Source organism: Marmota marmota, unplaced genomic scaffold (genome assembly GCF_001458135.2).
Source record: "Marmota marmota marmota unplaced genomic scaffold, marMar, whole genome shotgun sequence".
Taxonomy (NCBI): domain Eukaryota; kingdom Metazoa; phylum Chordata; class Mammalia; order Rodentia; family Sciuridae; genus Marmota; species Marmota marmota.
This window is the reverse complement of record NW_026000019.1, coordinates 16,956,556-16,975,321: the sequence shown is the minus strand read 5'-3', so window position 1 is coordinate 16,975,321 and position 18,766 is coordinate 16,956,556. Positions and strand designations below refer to the sequence as shown.

The following is an 18,766-nucleotide window of genomic DNA, read 5'->3' as shown; positions in this document are numbered from 1 at the left end:
AAAAGGCATCTTTTAGATATTTTTAAATATCAGCCTGCCAGCCTCTCAGTGCTAAAAGAGTAGAAGAAAAAAATAGCCCAACACATGCTCATGAAATCAAGGTGATGTAAAACAAGGGCCAGCCCAGCCCATTAGCACTTGAGGAGAATATAAAATCCAGGTCAGCCCTGATCATTGCTAGCTTGTTAAAATGCCAAGTACCCGGGGCTGCACCCAGTCCCCAGGCCATATTAAATAGCAACTGGCACAGTCATTCATAAGGACGTGTTCTGTGCCAGGCACCGTCCTGCGCACTGTCCTTGTGCCCCACTCAATTCTCATAAGAACTTAGACGTGGCACAATAATCTCTAGGCTCTTGGGTGGGGAGGCTTCTGACGAGGCATCTCAGATTAAGGCAGGTAAAACAATTGCCCAAAGTCACAGCATCAGTACCAGGTCAAGTCGGAACTTGAAGCCAAGTTTCCTGGTAACAACCCCCAGATCCTGCTTCTCGCTGCCTCTATCCCACCAGCTCAGCGCACATGGAGCCCAGGGTGGGAGACGCCATGAGACACAAGAGAGTAGGGAAGAGCTTGGGCACTGGTTCAAGCCAGCTCTCACACTGCCAGCTGTATGGCATTGGTCAAGCTAGCTAACCTCTCTGAGCCTCCCAGGAGCTTTGTATTTGTCAACTCTGTGTTCTCCTGTGGTCTTGATGGGGAAGAAGGGTTGTGCCAGCTGAAGTTGGGCCTGACCAGTCCATTTCTCCATGTGACTGGTTTTCTTTGCCATCCTGCCTTCAGGGTTGACATGAGGATTATATAAAAGAACCATGACTACATCCAACACCCAGCATGGCCACCATCACAGAGCTACCTCCAAAAAACTATGAGAGCTGCTTGTACTCGTGATTGTGACAATCAAGTGAGATGCTGCATCGCAGGGCCTGGTCTAGAGCCCAGCACAGTGAACAGGCCATAAACCACAGCTGCTATTATTATTACTGAAAAGAAAAGCAAGATGGAGACACTCGTACTTAGTCAAGCAAAGCCAACAGCTAGTCAGAAAGTTTTCACAGGGCCCCGTTACGTTCCAGGCCCTTGATGGACTCTCCCACCTGCACAGGACAGGTAATCTAGCAGACAGGCAGGATGTTTTCACATGTAGTGATGAGCAATAATGAAAGACACAAAAGATAACAAAACATAATGAAGACGTTTAAGATGGGCCAGGCATGGTGGCTCATATGCCTGTCATCCCAGCAGCTCAAGAGGCTGAGGCAGGAGGATCGCGAGTTCAAAGCCAGGCTCAGCAACAGTGAGGTGCTAAGCAACTCAGTGAGACCCTGTCTCTAAAGAAAGTACGAAAAAAACATGGCAACGTAGGTCAGTAGTTGAGTGCCCCTGAGTTCATACACCACCCCCCAATAAAATAGAATTTTTAAAAAGCTGTTTAAGATGAACACCATTAATTGCTAAATGAATGATTTAAAAACAACAAAACAATTTTTTGGCTGGGGTGATCATTGAGCAATAAATATCCAAGCCAGGGACCAGGAAAGAAGCTAAGGCTGAAGTGTGGCTCAGTGGTAGACACTTGCCTAGAACGTGAAAGGCCCTGGGTTCTATCCCCGGCTCTGCACAAAGAGTAAACAAAGGAAAAACAGAAGAAAAGAAAAGGAAGCAGTTAAGATCCAGGCTTTGAATCTGGACTTAAGTCCCTGCTGTACCATTTTCTAGCTATAAAACATTGAGCAAGTTTTCAAGCACCACTCTGCCTCCGTCTCCTCATCTGCAAAGTGAAGATAATAGCATATATCAGTGTTTTAGGCACTCGGTGATACCACCTATTTAACATATTTGTTAATGGGAATAACAGCAAGTATTTTTAAGGGCCTTCTCTGCCCAGAGTACCGGGCTAACACTCCGGGTTAACACTCAGGGGATGGTGGCTGGGGTGGTCATTGAGCAACAAATACCCAAGCTGCCAGGGACCAGGAATGGGAAATTTGAGGGGGACGGAATCGAAGACTACATTCCAGCTCAGACTGTGGCTAAGCTGTTGTCAAGCATCAGCCGCCCTGGTTGATGCTCTCCTGGACCCACACTCCAGGCTTCTTCTCCCTCTGTCTTCCTTGAACCACGCAGAGTGTTGTGCCACGCACATCCAGATTAAAGCACCCGCGAGTTCCTCCTGGGTCTGGATAATAACCTTCTATCGAATCATCTACCGCCAGAGCCCGAGATAAAGAAGCCAAGTCGGGTGAGGCTGGCAGTGCCCTGCGGTAGGCATAGAGGTCCCAAGGAGATCAGGGCTGGAAGCTTTCAGTCAATTGTAACAAGGTCGCTTGCTCCTTTGCCCTGACCCCAGGGCAAAGGAATTTCACTTTGTCGGGCACAACCCAGAGACAGGCCCGTCAGAGTGAGAGCTGTGCCTCCCCCTCAGAGGTGGTACCTCTCTGGGACAAAATTGGGCACACTGTGGGGGCACAGAAGATCATATAGGATCCCAGTTTGCTTGAACCACCTCTGTTGTACTCATTAATGATGACAGCCCGAGCATCGAACACAGACCCAGTCATCCATGTGCACAGGCCCTGTGGGTCCTCTCCACATTGCCTCCAGGAAGCCACCAGCTTGGGCTTCATAGGGAAAGGGAGCAATCTCAACTCAGGCCAGTGCCATGACCAGAGTTTCCCTTCCCATTTGGTTAGAGAGTAAAGCAGAGGCAATTGCCAGAATTAAAGGACAGGAAGAGGAAACAACTCAAGTGTCCATCAACAGACGGATGGATAAACAAAATGTGGCATATTCATTCAATGGAGTATTATTCAGCAATGGAAAGGAAGAGAATTCAGGCTACTCCATGGATGGACACAGAAGATACTATGCTGCGTGAAATGATCCATACATGACCAATATTGGAGGGTTCAACTTGTATAAGAAAACTGGGTTAGTTTGATTCGGAGACAGAGAGCAAAATGGTGGTGGCCAGGGGTTGGGTGGAGGAGGAAATGGGGAGTTATTATCTAAAGGGCCAGAGTGTCACTTTGGAAAGATGAAAATGCTCCATATATGGGTGGTGGTGATGGCTGCACACCATGTGAATGCACTTATTGCCCCTGAATGGTACACTTAAAAATGGCCAAAATATAAAAATAGAAAAAAAAAGAGGGAATGAGAAGAGAGCAGGGCTGTTGACTTCCCCATGCCAATTGACATACTCGTTACTTGCCAAGTTCAAGTACAAAATTATGTTTCAAGGTAAAGATGTTGTGAGTCTTATATATGGTCGGAAATAGCTTTTAAATAACTCTACTCCAATTCCCCCTCCTCCACAAGATTCTCTTAAGATGAAATTCCAGTTAGATGGAGAATCTCATTCACATCACCATAGCTCAAAATCAAGATGAGGCAAAGGTGTGTCCCTGCCCTTCTTTCACTCACTTACTGTAGTTGGCTTTAATGGGCATCATCCAGGTTTGTATCCCTGCACAATCTTCTGCCTGGACATTAGGGAATCTTTGCTTTGTCTTCTCTCTTGCCCTGAGCTGATGGCTTAGCAACCTGTACTCTACTCTATGGGATCCCAGGAGGAGAGATGACTCAGAAGCCTCCCCCTACAAGAGCTGGCTCGGTACATTCTCTGGGAAAGGTGAGCCCAGAAAGGGGAAATGCCCTGGACAAAAGCACTATAGTAAAATCTCTGAGTGCAGAGAGGCAGAGGACATGGCTACTCACTGAACCTGCAAATAGCTCTGTGCTCTATCTGGACAAATTTTGAGAACAAGACTGATTTGCTGATTGATCTGCCAGAAACTCTGATTGATCTGCCAGAAACTCTGATTTCTCAGTTGAGGAGCCCATGTTCAAATTGTGCAAAAAATGTTCCATCTCAATTGAGTGGTCCTTAAACTAGAGGTAGAATAGAGAAGAATTAGACAAGATGGCATGGTGGCATGGTGGCATGGTGGTGAGAGTCTTTAGATATCACATGTGCAAACACACACATGCACACACATCTGTATATTCAACAAAGTCTCCCAAATGTTCGGATAACTATTACTTCTTAATGGTAAAATAGAAAACAGTACTCCCTCCCCGAGCACACAGCCCAGGGACACCCTTGGATAGAGCTATGATTCAGGTCCATGAGTCTCACAAGTGTTTCTGCTCCTAAAGCCACTCTTGATTAAGGAGGAACAGCATGACTTCAGCCATGACCCTTGTAGGTGGAGCTGCATTTCATGGCGTATGCACTACCACAGTGAGCCTCTTCTCTTTTTCTATACCAAGTTCACCTGGGTGAACTTCCTCAGCTCTCTCTCCTGGAGCCCATATGGGGTGATTCATGACTGATCACCTAAATGTAGCATTCCACGTTTTAAGTATAAATTTCAACATCATTTCCAAGAACTGTACCATCAAACAACTCAGGTCAGCTCAGAGATCTGCAGTGATGTCCCCAGATCCTGTATGGACTTGATCATTGGTTTCTGTACACACTGTTGAAATGACCACTTGGTTTTCCAACACCACAACCTCAAGCTGGCATGCAGAATGCACCCCTTCTCACTCTTGCCACTATCCACCTAGTAACAGTTGTGCCATATATTCTCTTAAAAAACTTTTGGGCTCACATGATGCCTTTGTTGTGTAATACATTCAGCAAGACATTCCTACTACACAGTGGGGCAGGGTAAGCTATGCAGATAGAAGTCAGAAAGTGATGGGGTTAGAGGAGAGAAATATTGATTGGAAAGAAGCATGAGGGAACTTCTGTATATCTCATTGAGGTTAAATGAGTACTCACAGTTGTCAAAACTTACTAATCTGAATATTGAAGATCTGTGCATTGCCAGTCACAGTGATTCACACCTGTAATCCCAGCAGCTCTGGAGGCTGAGGTAGGAGCATCGGGAGTTCAAAGCCAACCTCAACAACTTAGCAAGGCCCTAAGAAACTTAGTGAGATCCTATCTCTAAATAATTTTTTTTTTAAAAGGAGGGGCAGGGGATATGGTCAGTGAACAAATGTCCCTAGGTTCAAACCTCAGTACAAAAAAAAACAACTGTGCATTTTATTATATGCAAATTATACCCATTCTTTTAAAGTTATAATGGCCAGTTCCAGGTAAAGATGGCAACCTATAGTCATGGAGAACAGGGCAGGATGCTGACCTTCTCTACTCCACCTTTCCTCACCATCTCTCATCTCTCTGGATCTCAGGGGCAGTCCAGCAGGCTCTCTGCTGTTCAGAGCAGGAGGCACAGATTTGAGAACACAGTGGCTTTCTCACTAGGACTCTGGCCAAATATGAGTGGTAGGGTTCCTGGGGGAGGAGGGATTTGTATGATGGGTGGGTTTCTAGCTTCTCCTTCTCCTTAGTCATTCTCTCCACATTCTGAGCCACAAGGACTCAATGAAGATGGCCCTGGAGACGGTTCTTAGGAAAGAAAAGTCAAATGCCCAAAAGCAACACTTCTATGGCAATATGCCCTGGGAATAGTGACTTCAATGGTGGCAGTCAGGTGCCTGACACGGACCCTGGGCTCACTGTTCACAGAAGGTGCAGAGGGATCTTCACCTGGCTTCTGGTCATCTTCTTGGCCGTGACCTACAGGCCAATGGCACCTTGAGACTCCTGGCTGATTCCCATTCTTCAGAGGCCATGCTTTATATGGAATTCTCTAGAAGATTCTGATTACTAATCTGTCTGCTGGGAGCACTCCATCCCTGCTCTCCCACACATGAGCCTGTCTACATTTTTACAGGTGATGAACTATTAGTAGACCAAAAGTTCTATTTCCACTTTTGCTACCCTCTGGCCTCTCACTTTAAACGTCTATATCTCTCCTTTTTTAAAAAATTGGGCCTGATAATGTCACCGAGCACTTCTTTCACTGAGAATTTAGAAGCATTAATGAGATAATGACTACTAAGTATGGGGACTTCCGTAATAAATGGTGGCTTTAGACAGGGTCCATTGCAAGGGCATAAGTTTTTTTAAATCTTCAGGGACATGTCATATAGAAATCCATTCACTTACTTGTTCAAACTGTGGAATTTCAAGGACAGAAGAATTTGGGAGAGTTGAAATATGAATGAGTCAGTGTTGGTTTCTGATTCTCTATTTCCATACTTTTCCCCACCATTCCAACCTCCGATGTCACTCTCTTTTCTTCACTATGTTCTACTACCTGCCATTCTAAGGAGACACTGAAGTTTCTGTATCTAATGCTAAGCATAGTAAAAAAGAGAAGGGGTGCTGTCTCAAAACGATGTCTCTCATTTACAAGGGTCCCTAAGCAAAGGCAGGGAGTATTTTCTTCACCTTGGAGGAGGGATCCAGGGTGCTGAATTAAGAAGAGAACAAAGAACCATAACACTAAGGTTCATTCAGGTTGGAAAGAATGAATCACACCTCCTGTGTCTTGGCATACTTGAAAAAAGTGACCAGAACCTTAAACAGTTAAGAGACCAGATCAAGGCAAAGGTTGATCTTAAAAAAGCCACATCTCCTTACCTCTTGGAATACTGATTTCACGGAAACTCGGGCAGTTGAAAATCCCCAATACCACTTGTTGAACAGCCCCACCCAAGGGGGCTTTGGCAGAACTGAAGCCAGTGGGGGTATGCAGACAGTATCTCCAAGGGAAAAGCAAGGCAGATGGGGGAATTGACTAAATACTCCCAGAAGCAGGAAGCAGGAGGCTACAGCAGTACTTTGCAAAAGTAGCAGCAATGAGGATCTTCTGTTTGTGGAGCCTGGGTGCTGGGGGAGCACAGAGCACCACTTCAAGCCCTCCTGAGTCAGGGGCCAAAGTTCATGTCTTTTTCTCTGAACACGTGAAATCAAACCTTTCTTCTGGGCTATTTTTCACTGCCAAATGCCCCAGAAAACAGGACAGAACAGACTTTTGTCCTCTTTCCAACTGCATATAGCCAAGAATGACAGAAAAGTGGAAGGTTGCTTCCAGATCCCTGCAACTGTAGTAGGATCCACATCAGCCAACCTCGGAAAAGCTCAAGGCACAACCACTTTCCTTCCATCATGAAGTCAGAGAGACCTCCGCCCCCAAACGGCCCCAGCCTGCGGCTGACCTGTTGCACCTGCCCACCTGCCATGAATTCACTCCAGGAGAGAAACTAAAAGGTCACGTCAGGCTCTCTCCCCAGCAAGATCCCAGAGAATCCTGGGGAAACTGACATTTTTAAAATCACCTCTTTCAAGCTCCGTCAGAGGAGCACAACTTTTAACTCTACCTCCACTCCCAACCCCCGCCCCCCGCCCAGGCTTCCTTTTCAATACTTTCCTCCATTGAAGGGAGGGCTTGGCGAGAAAGAGTTAAAAAAAAAAAAAAGGTGCACGACTAATCGACTAATTCCCCAAACCCTCTCTCTAATCTACATACAAAAAGAACAGCCTTGCGCGAGATGCAGAAACCTCCAGCAATTTAGCTCAGCCCTCACCTGTCTTATGCAACAGTACACACACAGACGCTCCGCACATCCGCAAGGCCCGGTCCACAGCCCCCTTTAATTCGGGAGACATAGTTTTGCGCCTTTCTTTTCCCTACGCAGAACCCAGCTCCACTGGCAGCAGAGAGAAATGTAACCTTAGTGCCAAACGCCTGGCAGGAACACAGAGACGACACACAGACACCAAAATGCACCTCGTTGCTCTCCTTGGTGCTGAAATCACATTAGCGAGGAAAGGAAGGAGGCAGAGTGCCCCGGACTTACCCGGGCCGGTGCCGGCTGGAGCAGAGCGGCTCCCTGGGAAGGATTCCTGTGTGTTCGGCTGAGCCAGCTGATGCGCTCACCTAGAGCCCACCTCGCTCGCTTCTCTTCCCTTCCTCCTTCTCCGAGAGGAAGGGAGCAGGCTCCAAGACAGGAACGAAATCCAAGCCGGCAGGGCTGCGAGTGGAAGGAGAAGCGGAGGCAGCCCCAGTAAGATCAAAAAGTCAGGCGGCTTGCTCCACCAGTGGTAACTGGTCGGGTCAGGGAGGACCCCCGGCTCTTCCTCTCCTGGGTCTGCTCCTGTCTGTCTCTGCGTGTTGAGCCAACAGCCTTAGCACAGTCGGTTCCTGCCTCTGACGTGAACGAGATGAGGAAGCCTGGGACTGCTCTGCTGTCTCTCTCTCACGCGCTCTCTCTTTTCCCCTCTTGCTGAAATTTCAGCAGCGTATTTTTTTTAAGCCTCCGTTTTTCCCATTCCTCTGCCAGCAGCCCCCTAGTGGACAGAAAAGAAAAACACCCTGAGTCCTCTTGAACAGTCTGGATTCAGGCACAGCAATACTCCTGCACCCACTAACTCCAGGGGGCTGCCTCTGCAAAGCCAGGGTCCAGAAGAGGGCAGAGTCTTCCCTCTGGCCAACACTGGCCGGAGGAGGGAGGGAGGGGACGGGGAGATCTTGCAGATCCTTTGGAAGGAGAAGTAAAGCGGGGATTTGGGAAGGGGTGGGGCTTGGTGGGGGACAGAATGTTTTGGAATAAGGCGAGTTGTGAGTTTCTCAAGTAGTTTAAGTTCCTGGCTCAGCAGAAGAAATCCTCCAAAGAGTCAGGTGAGGAATGTGTGTCCCCAGCACAACCCAGAGATGGCAGTGCTTAAAGAGGCAGGGAATGCAGGAGGCCAAGGAGAACATCTCCTGCCAGCACCCCGTCCAAATCCATAAGATGGCTCTTTTGAGAGCTAGTAAGAAGAAATATCCTTAGATCATCTCAGAGGTAGGAATGGAAGTGACCCTGTAGGGCATCCATGGAGAACCTTGTCTGACAAGGAGCCTCAAGGGGTCACTTCTCACAGGCTCACTCACTTTGAAGTGCACAGTCTCACAGCCTCTGGAAAGTGTCCTAGGACTTGCATCTGCAGACTTGACTCGAGCCCTAGTTTCAGACTGCCACTCATCTACTGGACACTCTGCTTCTCTATGGCTCCGTTCCACTGTTTGTAAAATGTGGATAGTGCTGCCCCCTCCCTACTGAATAGGGATGTGGATGGATCAGAGTGGAATAGAGACAGAACTCAGACTGGCAGGAAATTTAAAGGCAATCTTGTTTAAACACTCTTCTTCTGTTTGATTCACCCTTGGTAAATAATAACAGCTAACATTTATATTTATACCAGGTGCTAGGCAGTACCATAAGCTCTCACCTGTCTTAGCTCATTTAACCCATATGATCATCCTAATGTAAATGCTATTATTGCATTTGATAAACTAGGAAACTGAGGCACAGAGTGATATAACTTGCCCTAGATCACACAGTTAGTGCATATCAGGGATGGCATTAGAACATGGGACATCTGAACCTGGAACTTTCTCTGATAACCACTATACCTCTAAAATAAACAGAAAATAACAATAAACCATGGTTAGTGTTGCTTTTATTTATGATAAAGTGCCTAGGTTGTTATAATGAATTTATGTGCAGCTGAGGTTTGTTTTTAATTATTTACAACTACTGATACCACACAAACTGTCAGAATTGCTCTTCTTGATGAGAATCCCATAAGAAAAATAATTCTCTTGGAGATTTGGGTAGTTTTACCGTCACAAAAATTATCACAAATCCCATGAAATTGGAAACTATTGGGATTTAGCATCAGGTCAGATGACACATCACTCAATTTCTGTATCAATAGCAGATCACTGCTGGGTGCCTAACACAGTGTACAGGTGGAGCCAGCAACCTAATGAGTCTCGTTGTCACCATGCAAGCTAATAAGCCCTCAGTGAGGCACTGGCCCTTCTTACCTACTATGAATTACGAATTCCTTGCCTAATGAGGCTCACTTTAGTTTTACTTTCTTTGAATCAAAAGTGAACTGGGCAGAGCCAAGATGGAATGGGATGCTAAGAAATCCTGGCTCCTGTCTTCATGGAGTTTGCAGCTTCTCAAAGTGGGGAGAAGAGGCAAGAAACAGACCCCTACAGCTCAGAGCCAAGTACAGAGACAGTGGAGGCACTGGAGTGAGTGAGCACACGGAAAAGCACTTAACCCAGTCTGAGGCCTGCTGGGCTGCCCAGCACGCTGGCACCTGAGCTGAGGCCTGAGAAGTTCTCTCAGCAGAGAGGGGGCGAGAGTGGAGCCGAAGGCGTGAGTGTGCAAACTCACGGGGGTTGGAGAGAGCCCAGCGTCAAGTTTTCAAGGCTAACATCACCATCCCATTTATAGCTGGGGAAACTGAGGCCCAGGCAAGTGGAATGTTCAAGGTCACCCATCTAATACAGATCTAAGCACCCAAAGATCAAAAGCATCAAAGCAAATGTCTTTGGCTCTTATGCTATCTGCTTTGGGGAGGCACAGTGATGGCTTCTCCTATCACTTGAACCCGCATGTGGGGTGTTTCAATAGCACAGTCACTAAGTGAGGATGTGGCATCTTCAAGGAAGCAGGATGTGTGATCTGTTATCAGATGAGAAGACCACAAAGAAGGCACCAGGCAGTTCAGAAAAGGAAAAATTCAGGATGGTAGATTTTACAGCTGGATGTAAATTGACGAGGTATATTAGAAAATGGGATTGTTTCAGAACAACAAAGACATTAGAGACTTGCATTTGAAAGGAGAAGAATGTGAAAAGGGGCCAAAAGAGTTTGAGACCAAGTGGTGGGAGCCCAGAGGAGGAGGAGATCCTGTTGCCTGGAAGGGATTATGAGGCCTTCACACAAGAAGTGGCCATTCATCTGGACCTTAAAGAATGTGGGTTCAGGAAATGGTGCACCGTTGGACCCAGACATTAAATAAATACATGGAAAATGTGAGCTCTGAGCTGCATTGAACAGCAGTGGGACATGGATTAAAAGAAAAGTAAAAAAGTTATCATAGGCTGAAAGATGTCAAGCTTTGGAAGATGAATGGGTTTGGGAAGAGTGGTGGGAAAGTGAGGGTCTTAGTCAGCTATGTCACTGGTGTGACTAAAATACCCAACCAGAACAATTATAGAGAAGAAAAAACTTATTTAGGGGCTTATAGTTTCAGAGGTCTCAATCCATAGACAGCAGACTCCATTCCTCAGGGCTTGAGGTGAGGCTGAACATCATGGAGGAACAGTCTAGCAGAGGGAATCAGCTCACATCATGATTAGGAAGCAGAGAGACTCCCCTCTCCAGATACAAAATATATACCCAATAGCCATGCCCCCAATGGCCACTTCCTCCAGCCACACCCCACCTGCCTCCAGTTACCACCCAGTTAATCCCACCAGGGATCAATTCACTGATTAGGTTAAGGCTAGACCCCAGTCATTTCTCCTCCTTCTCACATTGATTCACATATGAGCTTTTGGGGGACACCACATCTAAACCGTAACAGTGAGATTGGTGGATAAATTTGGTTTGGGACAGGCCAAGTTTGGGGAAGGTCCAAATATGTATTGTGATATAAATGTCTAGGCGATGACTGGAGTATAATCTCTGGAGCCCAGGTTGAGTTCTGGGGTTGGCAATGTAGACCCGAAGCCCATTTTCTTGGACCTGCTTTTTGTTTGGACAGAGGCCCTCCACAGGAGAAAACCAGGAGTACTAAAGACAGGATCTCAGCTCTGCTTTCTTAATCCCTGGATCAGGCTTTATGCTTCCTTAGTCCTTAGAGATAAAATGCTTGATGCTCAGGAGATATCTACAAAGTACTTTTTGATTGGTTCATAACAATATGTATTTTACCTAACCCAAATGTATTAGGTAAAAATAACATTGGGCCAAGATCAGTTATTGGTACCTTCTGTCCCACACTTACGGACAAGGCTTCTCCATCACAATCCTCTTTGATTGTCAGTGGATCTTTCTTTCTTTATATGTGATGCTGAGGATTGAACCCAGGGCCTCACACCTGCCAGGCAAGCACTCTACCACTGAGCCATAGCTCCAGTCTCTCACAATCTCCTCTTGAAAGCTGGTAATCCCTGGCCTCTGGGCTTCGTTTGAGCACTCAGCCCCTAGCCCTCCTCTATATTGGCATTACTCTCCATCCACGCAAGTAGACAAAATGAAGCATTTCCTCAGCATTCAACTGTCCCCAGAGAATGAGAAGCCACAGTGTGGCCAGTCACCATGATGTCATTTCCCAATGAAAATCTATAGCATGGCCAACATTTCAGAAGGCCCTAGCATCCACCCTTCCAGAACTTGAGGGCGGACACGGGGACTCAAAAGGCATATCTATGGCTTTTTAATGGAAAAGGGAAGGGACCTAGGCCTCCATTTGGGGAGATGATGAACCAAGGGGAGCCCTCACTTCCCAGGCTACCCACGGCCAATGTCATAGCACTGTTCCCAGGAAGAGGTTTGGTGTGAAGACCACATAAGGTAGGACTCTGACCAGCAGAGAACGAAGAGGAGCGGTAGGCAAGGTCTAGGTGTCGGTCAGCTCCCAAAGCCATCGTGGCCAGGCAGTCCTCCGGCAGCAAGCCGTGTCATTTCCCAGCCCTTCCTTCTACGCAGTTTCTGACCTTCCCTCCATCCTTCCCCCATGTCTGAGTTTACTGGGCACGATAGTAGGATTATTACAACTGCCCTCCTGTGAAGACACAAACTGCTGGAGCCAGGACAGGCTTTGTCTTCAGGGAGCATCTGGCAGGACACCCTGGGGCTTAGGAACCCAGGAGGGGGAGGGGTTAGGGAAGAGGGCAGGGCCAGGGCAGATGCTTCCCACTGAGGAGGAGTCGGGTTGCTTGAAGAGAGTAGAGTGGGTAGAATGAGGTTCTTCCAGGTTGGAGACGTTGTTCCGGAGAAGATTTTCCCCACTTCACATCTTTTCCCCATAGCACAGGTAGGGAAGCTAGGTGCCTCCTGCAATCTTAAGCGACTCTGCCCACCAGCGGGGCGAAGGGCCTGCCCTGAGCCTCCTACTCTGTGCCTACACTCCTAATGACAATAGCCCACTCTCTGCCACACTCTGTAGAGAGGCCAGAAGTGGCATTCTGCCGGCAGGAAGTCCAGGAGTGTTAGGCATGGTGACCCAGCAGCTCCCCTAAAGCCATGACACAGCTTAGCCCTGTCCCAGAGGAGAGAGGACAAGAGTGGACAGAAGTCTCAGAGCCCCCTCCCACACCACAGTCCCTGACAGAGTGTGGACTAGCCAAGCCTCTGCAATGACTGGGAGATCACATCCTCCCACCACCTACCTTATAGATAATCAGGAGCTGAGTGTTTAAGCCATCCTAGGGAAACTGCCCGGGGACTCCCTGACCTTTAACATAAGGGTGTTGGCCTACGTGATGCTCTCAGGGCCTGTGAGAAAGAGCAGAGCAGAGAGCAGAAGCACTAGCACTCGGCGTGGTTATTAGTGGGAACTTCCCCAAAATGGTCCGACTCAGGGAGGACGGTCACCTGTCAGGATGCCATAGGGACATTTAAGCTGGTTGGTTGGAGCAAGTGACTCATCATTTCCCTTTCAACTCAGATAATGTGAAATTGCATTGACCAAATGGCTAAGAAATTTGCCTAGGGAGGACCCTGTCAGGATCTGGGGTTTATATTCAGGGGGGTGGGGGGAGGAATTCTTAAAGATGACCCTGAGGACAATGTACCTCAAGTGCTCATCCTCCCAAGGGGGTAGAGAAGGCCCTGTCTCACTCATGCCTGGTCTGGGCTGGAGTTCCGTGCCAGCCTGACTCAGCAGGACTTGGTGGCCTCATTACATAATAGAGCTGATGTCTGGGGACAGTTCTGGAGAGCCAGCTGACTGCCACCAAAACAGGAAGGCTGAAGTTACAGCAGGCACTGGCTGGGGGACCGAGGTGGCAGCCCTAATAAGTTTAATAACACTGAGGGACAGAAGTTCCCTAGAGGAAGAACAAAGCCTGTAAGGAGGGTGTCAGAGCCAGGAAAGAAGGTAGGCACCTGGACAATTCCAAGATCTGTCCGCCCACTGACAAGCCAGAGGCCACCTGTGGTGCTCATGAAATAGGTAAAAGGGACCCCTGGGCCGAATCTCTCTCCTGTTCTGGAGCCACAAGACAAAATGCCACTGTGCTAGACTGACAGCTAACATTGTGCCTGCTGAACACTCTCCCCCACCTCACCCCTCTTTGCTAGAACCCAAACGTGTCCATCCCCCATTCACAGGCCCTGCCCTGGGGGCTTGACTAAGGCCTGACCGTGTTCCTCAGTTCTCTAGATATGGTGAAGATTTGGGGGCTGGGGGCATATCCCAAGCAGAAACAGGAAACATGTAAACCTAGAGTTGACCATAATCACCTTTCCTGGATTAATGGAGAAATCCATCCTCAGTTACAAATAAAGATGCAGGAAGTAGAGCCAAATTCAGGGAGAAAGGGAGCCCAGATAGTGCTGTCTGAGGTTCTAGATCCAACCAATCCTAAACTCCCAGTTATATGAGCCAATAAACACTCCTTTCACTTCAGCTAATTTGCACTGGGTCTTTGTCAAGCTAGTTCGACTTTTCAATCTTGTAAGGAAAATTTAAATCTCCCTTAGGGATGTGCTTTCACCCGGGGTGAGGAAGACCCAAATGGGAACCTAAGACCTGATGGTTACTTAGCGGGAGAGCAGCCGCAGGAGCAAGGAATAGGCTGGGTTTTCAAGGAGGAGACGTGAACATTTCTTTGTCATTCTGCAGGGGACAAGTACTGAGACCCAAGTACTTTCTGGGGAGTGTAGGAAAAAGGCCCAGTGGAATGATAAGGTGGCCTTACTGCATCCATGCTGAATATGGTGACCATGGGAGGCATGGGGTGCGCCTTCCCCAGAGCACATGTTAGTTATGAAGGTCGTCAGGGGCTCAGCTGTCCTGCTTTGTGGATCACTCACCTGCACCAGGTGGCCATCCAGGAACCACATTCATCCGTGATGAACCTGCCCTTTACCCCCTGGTTTCCAGCCCAGAACAAACCTCTGACCTCCCAATCCTTTGGTGGCTTTCTGGGCATAACTGGGTTACAGGGCTCTGAGCAGACTCCTCCTATTCCAGGAAGCTACCACCCTAAGCCTGTGCAAGTTTGCAGCATCTCTCTGAGGCAGGAACCTGCTTGGAGCCTCAAGCTCCGGGGCACAGGACCTGGCCTGCTGCAGCCCTTCTGGGGCGGAGAGCTGCTGGGTGATGGAATGCTGGCCAGGGAGGGATGCGGCTGAGCCCCTGGCTCCCCGGCCTGTTTGCCAGCCAGCGAGAATTGTTATCTACACCAGAGAGCAAGCCAGGCTTCCCACACTGAATTAGCAAGAGCAAAGCAGATGTCTCCCTTCAGTGCAGCCAAAGACGAGATGGGACAGAGCTGGCTTTTGTCCCCTACTGTCACAGACAAGGGCAACTGTGGGGGCCCAGAGCAGGTACCTTCCCTCCACCATGTCTGGGCAACCTGGGGTCAAACCTGCAACTGACTCTGCCAGTTCCTCCTCTCCCTGGCTGCCTAGACAGCTTCCTCCCCACCAATTTCTTACTCACTTTGTTCTTAGAGCTCTGGTTTCATTTCCCACAGTCTCTGAATAAGAAATGGAGGCCCAGTTTTAAGGTTTGTCTTCTATTTGGCCATTTTAGAGATCAAGTCCTCACCTATGTCCCCTTCCCCTCTTGAGTGCAACCCCTGGAGGGGACCCTGGGCCCACGAGTCAGGCCCTCCTCCTCCTCTGCTGCTGTGTATTGTAGGTTCCTCCTCGTGGTGCAAGGGGGTTGCTCTGGTTGGAACGTCTGTGTTCCCTCCGGAATCCATTGAAACTCAATCCCCAGGGCAACAGTATTAAAAGTTTGTCCCTTTGGGAGGTGAGGAGGCCCTGAGGACTCCACTGATACGAATAGAATTAGTGACCTTATAAAAGGGCTTGAAGGAACTAGCCAGGCCCCTTTTGAGCTCTGGGGCCTTCTCCATGTGAGGACAGAGCAGCAAAGGCACCATCTTGGAAGCAGAGACCAAGACTCAACAGACACTGAACCTATGGCACCTGGATCTTGGACTTCCCAGCCTCCAGAGCAGTGAAAGATACGTTTCTACAATCCCATGTCACTTGGTGGAAGGGCAAGGTCTGAGAAATGTGTTAGACAATTTTGCCACTGTGTGAACACCAGAGAGCCTACTTAACACAGACAAGATGGGGACGACGCCCCTAGACGATGTGATCTTATGGGACCACCGTCCTATAAGAGGCCTGTCATTGACATATTGCAGCATATGACTGTATTATAAGTTATCCAGTGTCAGGTATTGTATTATAGCAGCACAAATGGGCTCCGACAGGGGTGGCGGGGCCAGAGTCCATTCTAAACTGTTGTCACATGATCTCCCACGTTCTGCTGCTCCCCAGCCAGAGCTCCAGGAGCTGCCTGCCTCCTTCCCACTTGTGATGACTGGAATGTGTCATCTTTCAGGCCACATTCCCCACAGGAGGAAGAGAAGGACGGTGGCTTCCGAGGCTTCCCAGCACAGGGGCACTGGGTTGGAATCCTGGCTCCGGCTCCTGCTCTGAATTCGGGGGAGGTGCTTTTCAGTTTTTTTATGTGTAAACTGGAGATGAAAATGGTTCCTTCCTCAAAGGGCAGCTGTGCTGATTTCATGAGTTAACTCATAGAAAGCACTAGAAAGCATCCACAGCAGAGTGTTCCCTTGATGCTATTATTCAGCAAACAATTTTGAATATACATATTTTAAAAAGAAAACAAAAAACCTTGTTCCCATCTTGGGTTAGTTCCGACTTTATAAATAATGTCCTTCCTGGACTCAGCATCTGCCCCCTGCCTCTTGCTTAGCTAAACATTAATAGGACTCTGTGCTCTTGACTCTTGAGGGCCTTGTCAGGTCTGCCAAGAAAATGTCTCTGTGGTGAAGGGGATCATCGGGACCCTAGACCTGGGGTCAGTGGACCTGGGGTTAAGCTTCTCTTGAACTACTTCTCTGCTGAGCAGCTCTGCCTAGTCACTCTCTCCACACCCCAATTCCTCCCCCAAACAGGGTCATGATGACGATGCCCTCTCAGGACACTGTGCTGATTAGCGGAAATGATGGCTGGAGTTTCAAAAGCTGCATCTGAAACACAGTAGAACCTCCACAGATGTGCACACCTACCTGCATAGGTGTGGTCCTGCCCCCTCCACCGCTGGGAGGCTGCCCCTCAGCGAGGCCTCTCCTCAGAGTGGCCACCTCCCAGTGGGCCCCAGCCTTGTGTTTCATCACACCCCTGGTCCCCTGCTGGCATTTCCTAGCCCACCCTCCAGCTCATTGCTCCGCCCTCCTCTGGACTTGCTCTCCTGCAGCGCAGGGCCTCTGTCTGAGCCGAGGCCCCACAGCCTGGAACAGTCCCTGGCTCAAGCAAACATATTCCATAAATATTGCCACGGAGAGCACATTTTATATCCTAGTCAATTTTAGTTCCCTCGTAGCATGCTTTATGGCAAGCAGCAAGGTTTTGAATCAGGCAGAACAGAAGTTAAGCCTTCTCTCTTCCACCTTTCAAAATATACTCTGAGCTCTTTTTCCCCCCACCCTCCTATAAGACAAAGAAAATATGCCACGGGGTTACTGTGAAGATTAACAGAGATGACGGTGACCAGAACAGTGACTGACATCCAGAGGCAGCTCATTAAATCCCTGCTAAATGAAGGAAGAAGAGACTGCGCCAACTCCCTGCATCTCATCGCCTGCCTCCCCAGCCTCTTTCTTCTTCCTGCCTCGGCCCTGCCTCCCCTCCCTCCCCGAGGCTGGCACACTGGGAATCCTGCTAATCCTTCAGCCACAGGGCATCTGTCTCGCCGAGTCCCTGCTGGCAACAGCAATCTGGATCAGCGTTAGAAGTTATTACCCTTTAAAGAAAGGGTCGGCTACTATTTTAGCTCAAGTGCCACAAATATGGAACAAATTTTGCCACAGGCACCAGAGTGGCCAAAGGAGCATCTTTCCAATTTTCAGAAAGCCATCACCAGCACCCACTGGCACGGTGGCTCCATGTCTGGCTTTTCTTTATGGCCCTCAATATTCCCATCCTGTACCTCTTTTCATCTGTTTTAATCTATCTCTCTATAGGAAAAACTTATCTCCTTTCTCTCTCTCTCTCTCTCTCTCTCTCTCTCTCTCAGCTTTAGTCCTCTTCTCTCCTCAAGTAGAAAGGTCCTCTCATGCTGTTTTCTGTGCTATTTATTCCAACATTTCCCTACACACACACACACACACACACACACCATTTTTGTCCGCCTGTGTGTGCCTGTCTCTTGGTAGAGAGATGGTGGTAAGATTGGTAAGATTCCAAGATTTAGATACGGACCAGGTAAGAAGGCCCAACACTGGGAGACTCCTGTCATGGGAGACAACCACTCCTGTGGCTCCCATCCCTCTCTAGTCAAGCTCTCCAAGTGAAAGAAAGCTCTGGGTTCTCCCTGCCGTAGCATGTTGCCTATCAAAATATGGTAGTAAGTAGTAAGTAGAAAACTTTGCCCAGTTAGAACAAATACAAAGACTCTCGGTGGAGCTTCTGAAATGAGAGAATATTTGGGTCCAAGTTAGGTTGAACTCCTACTTGTCCCAGCCCTGTCCCAAGATCATCTGTAAGGCCTCTGTACAGGTCAAGGAGCACAGGTTCTAATCTTGGTCCAGCAGGGACCTGCCACTCTTCCCATTTATAACCCCTTGAGTTGACATTTCCACCTTTAAAAATAATCATGTCCACTCTGGACTCTGCACCCCTTGGCGTGCACTCTGAGGATGAGAAGTGAGGCCTAAGGCTGCAGGCATCTTGGGCCACAGGAAGAGTGGGTGAACACTCCACTTTCCTTGTTATTAACACGCGTGAGTGGGGACCCACATGGAATTGCTTTGCAAATTTAGAGTAGTCCAGATTCAAA

The 18,766-nt window shown here is 48.4% G+C and overlaps 1 protein-coding gene across 2 annotated transcripts in view; it reads right to left on the bottom strand.

The window, feature by feature from the left end:
- Nucleotides 1-18,766, bottom strand: part of Tnr (tenascin R) — a 430,671-nt gene that overhangs the window by 377,321 nt on the left and 34,584 nt on the right. For both annotated transcript variants that reach the window (XM_048809995.1, XM_015492060.2), the window contains exon 2: nt 7,726-8,215. The gene's annotated coding sequence lies outside the window, so the exon portion shown is untranslated. The remainder of the gene's footprint in view (nt 1-7,725; nt 8,216-18,766) is intronic.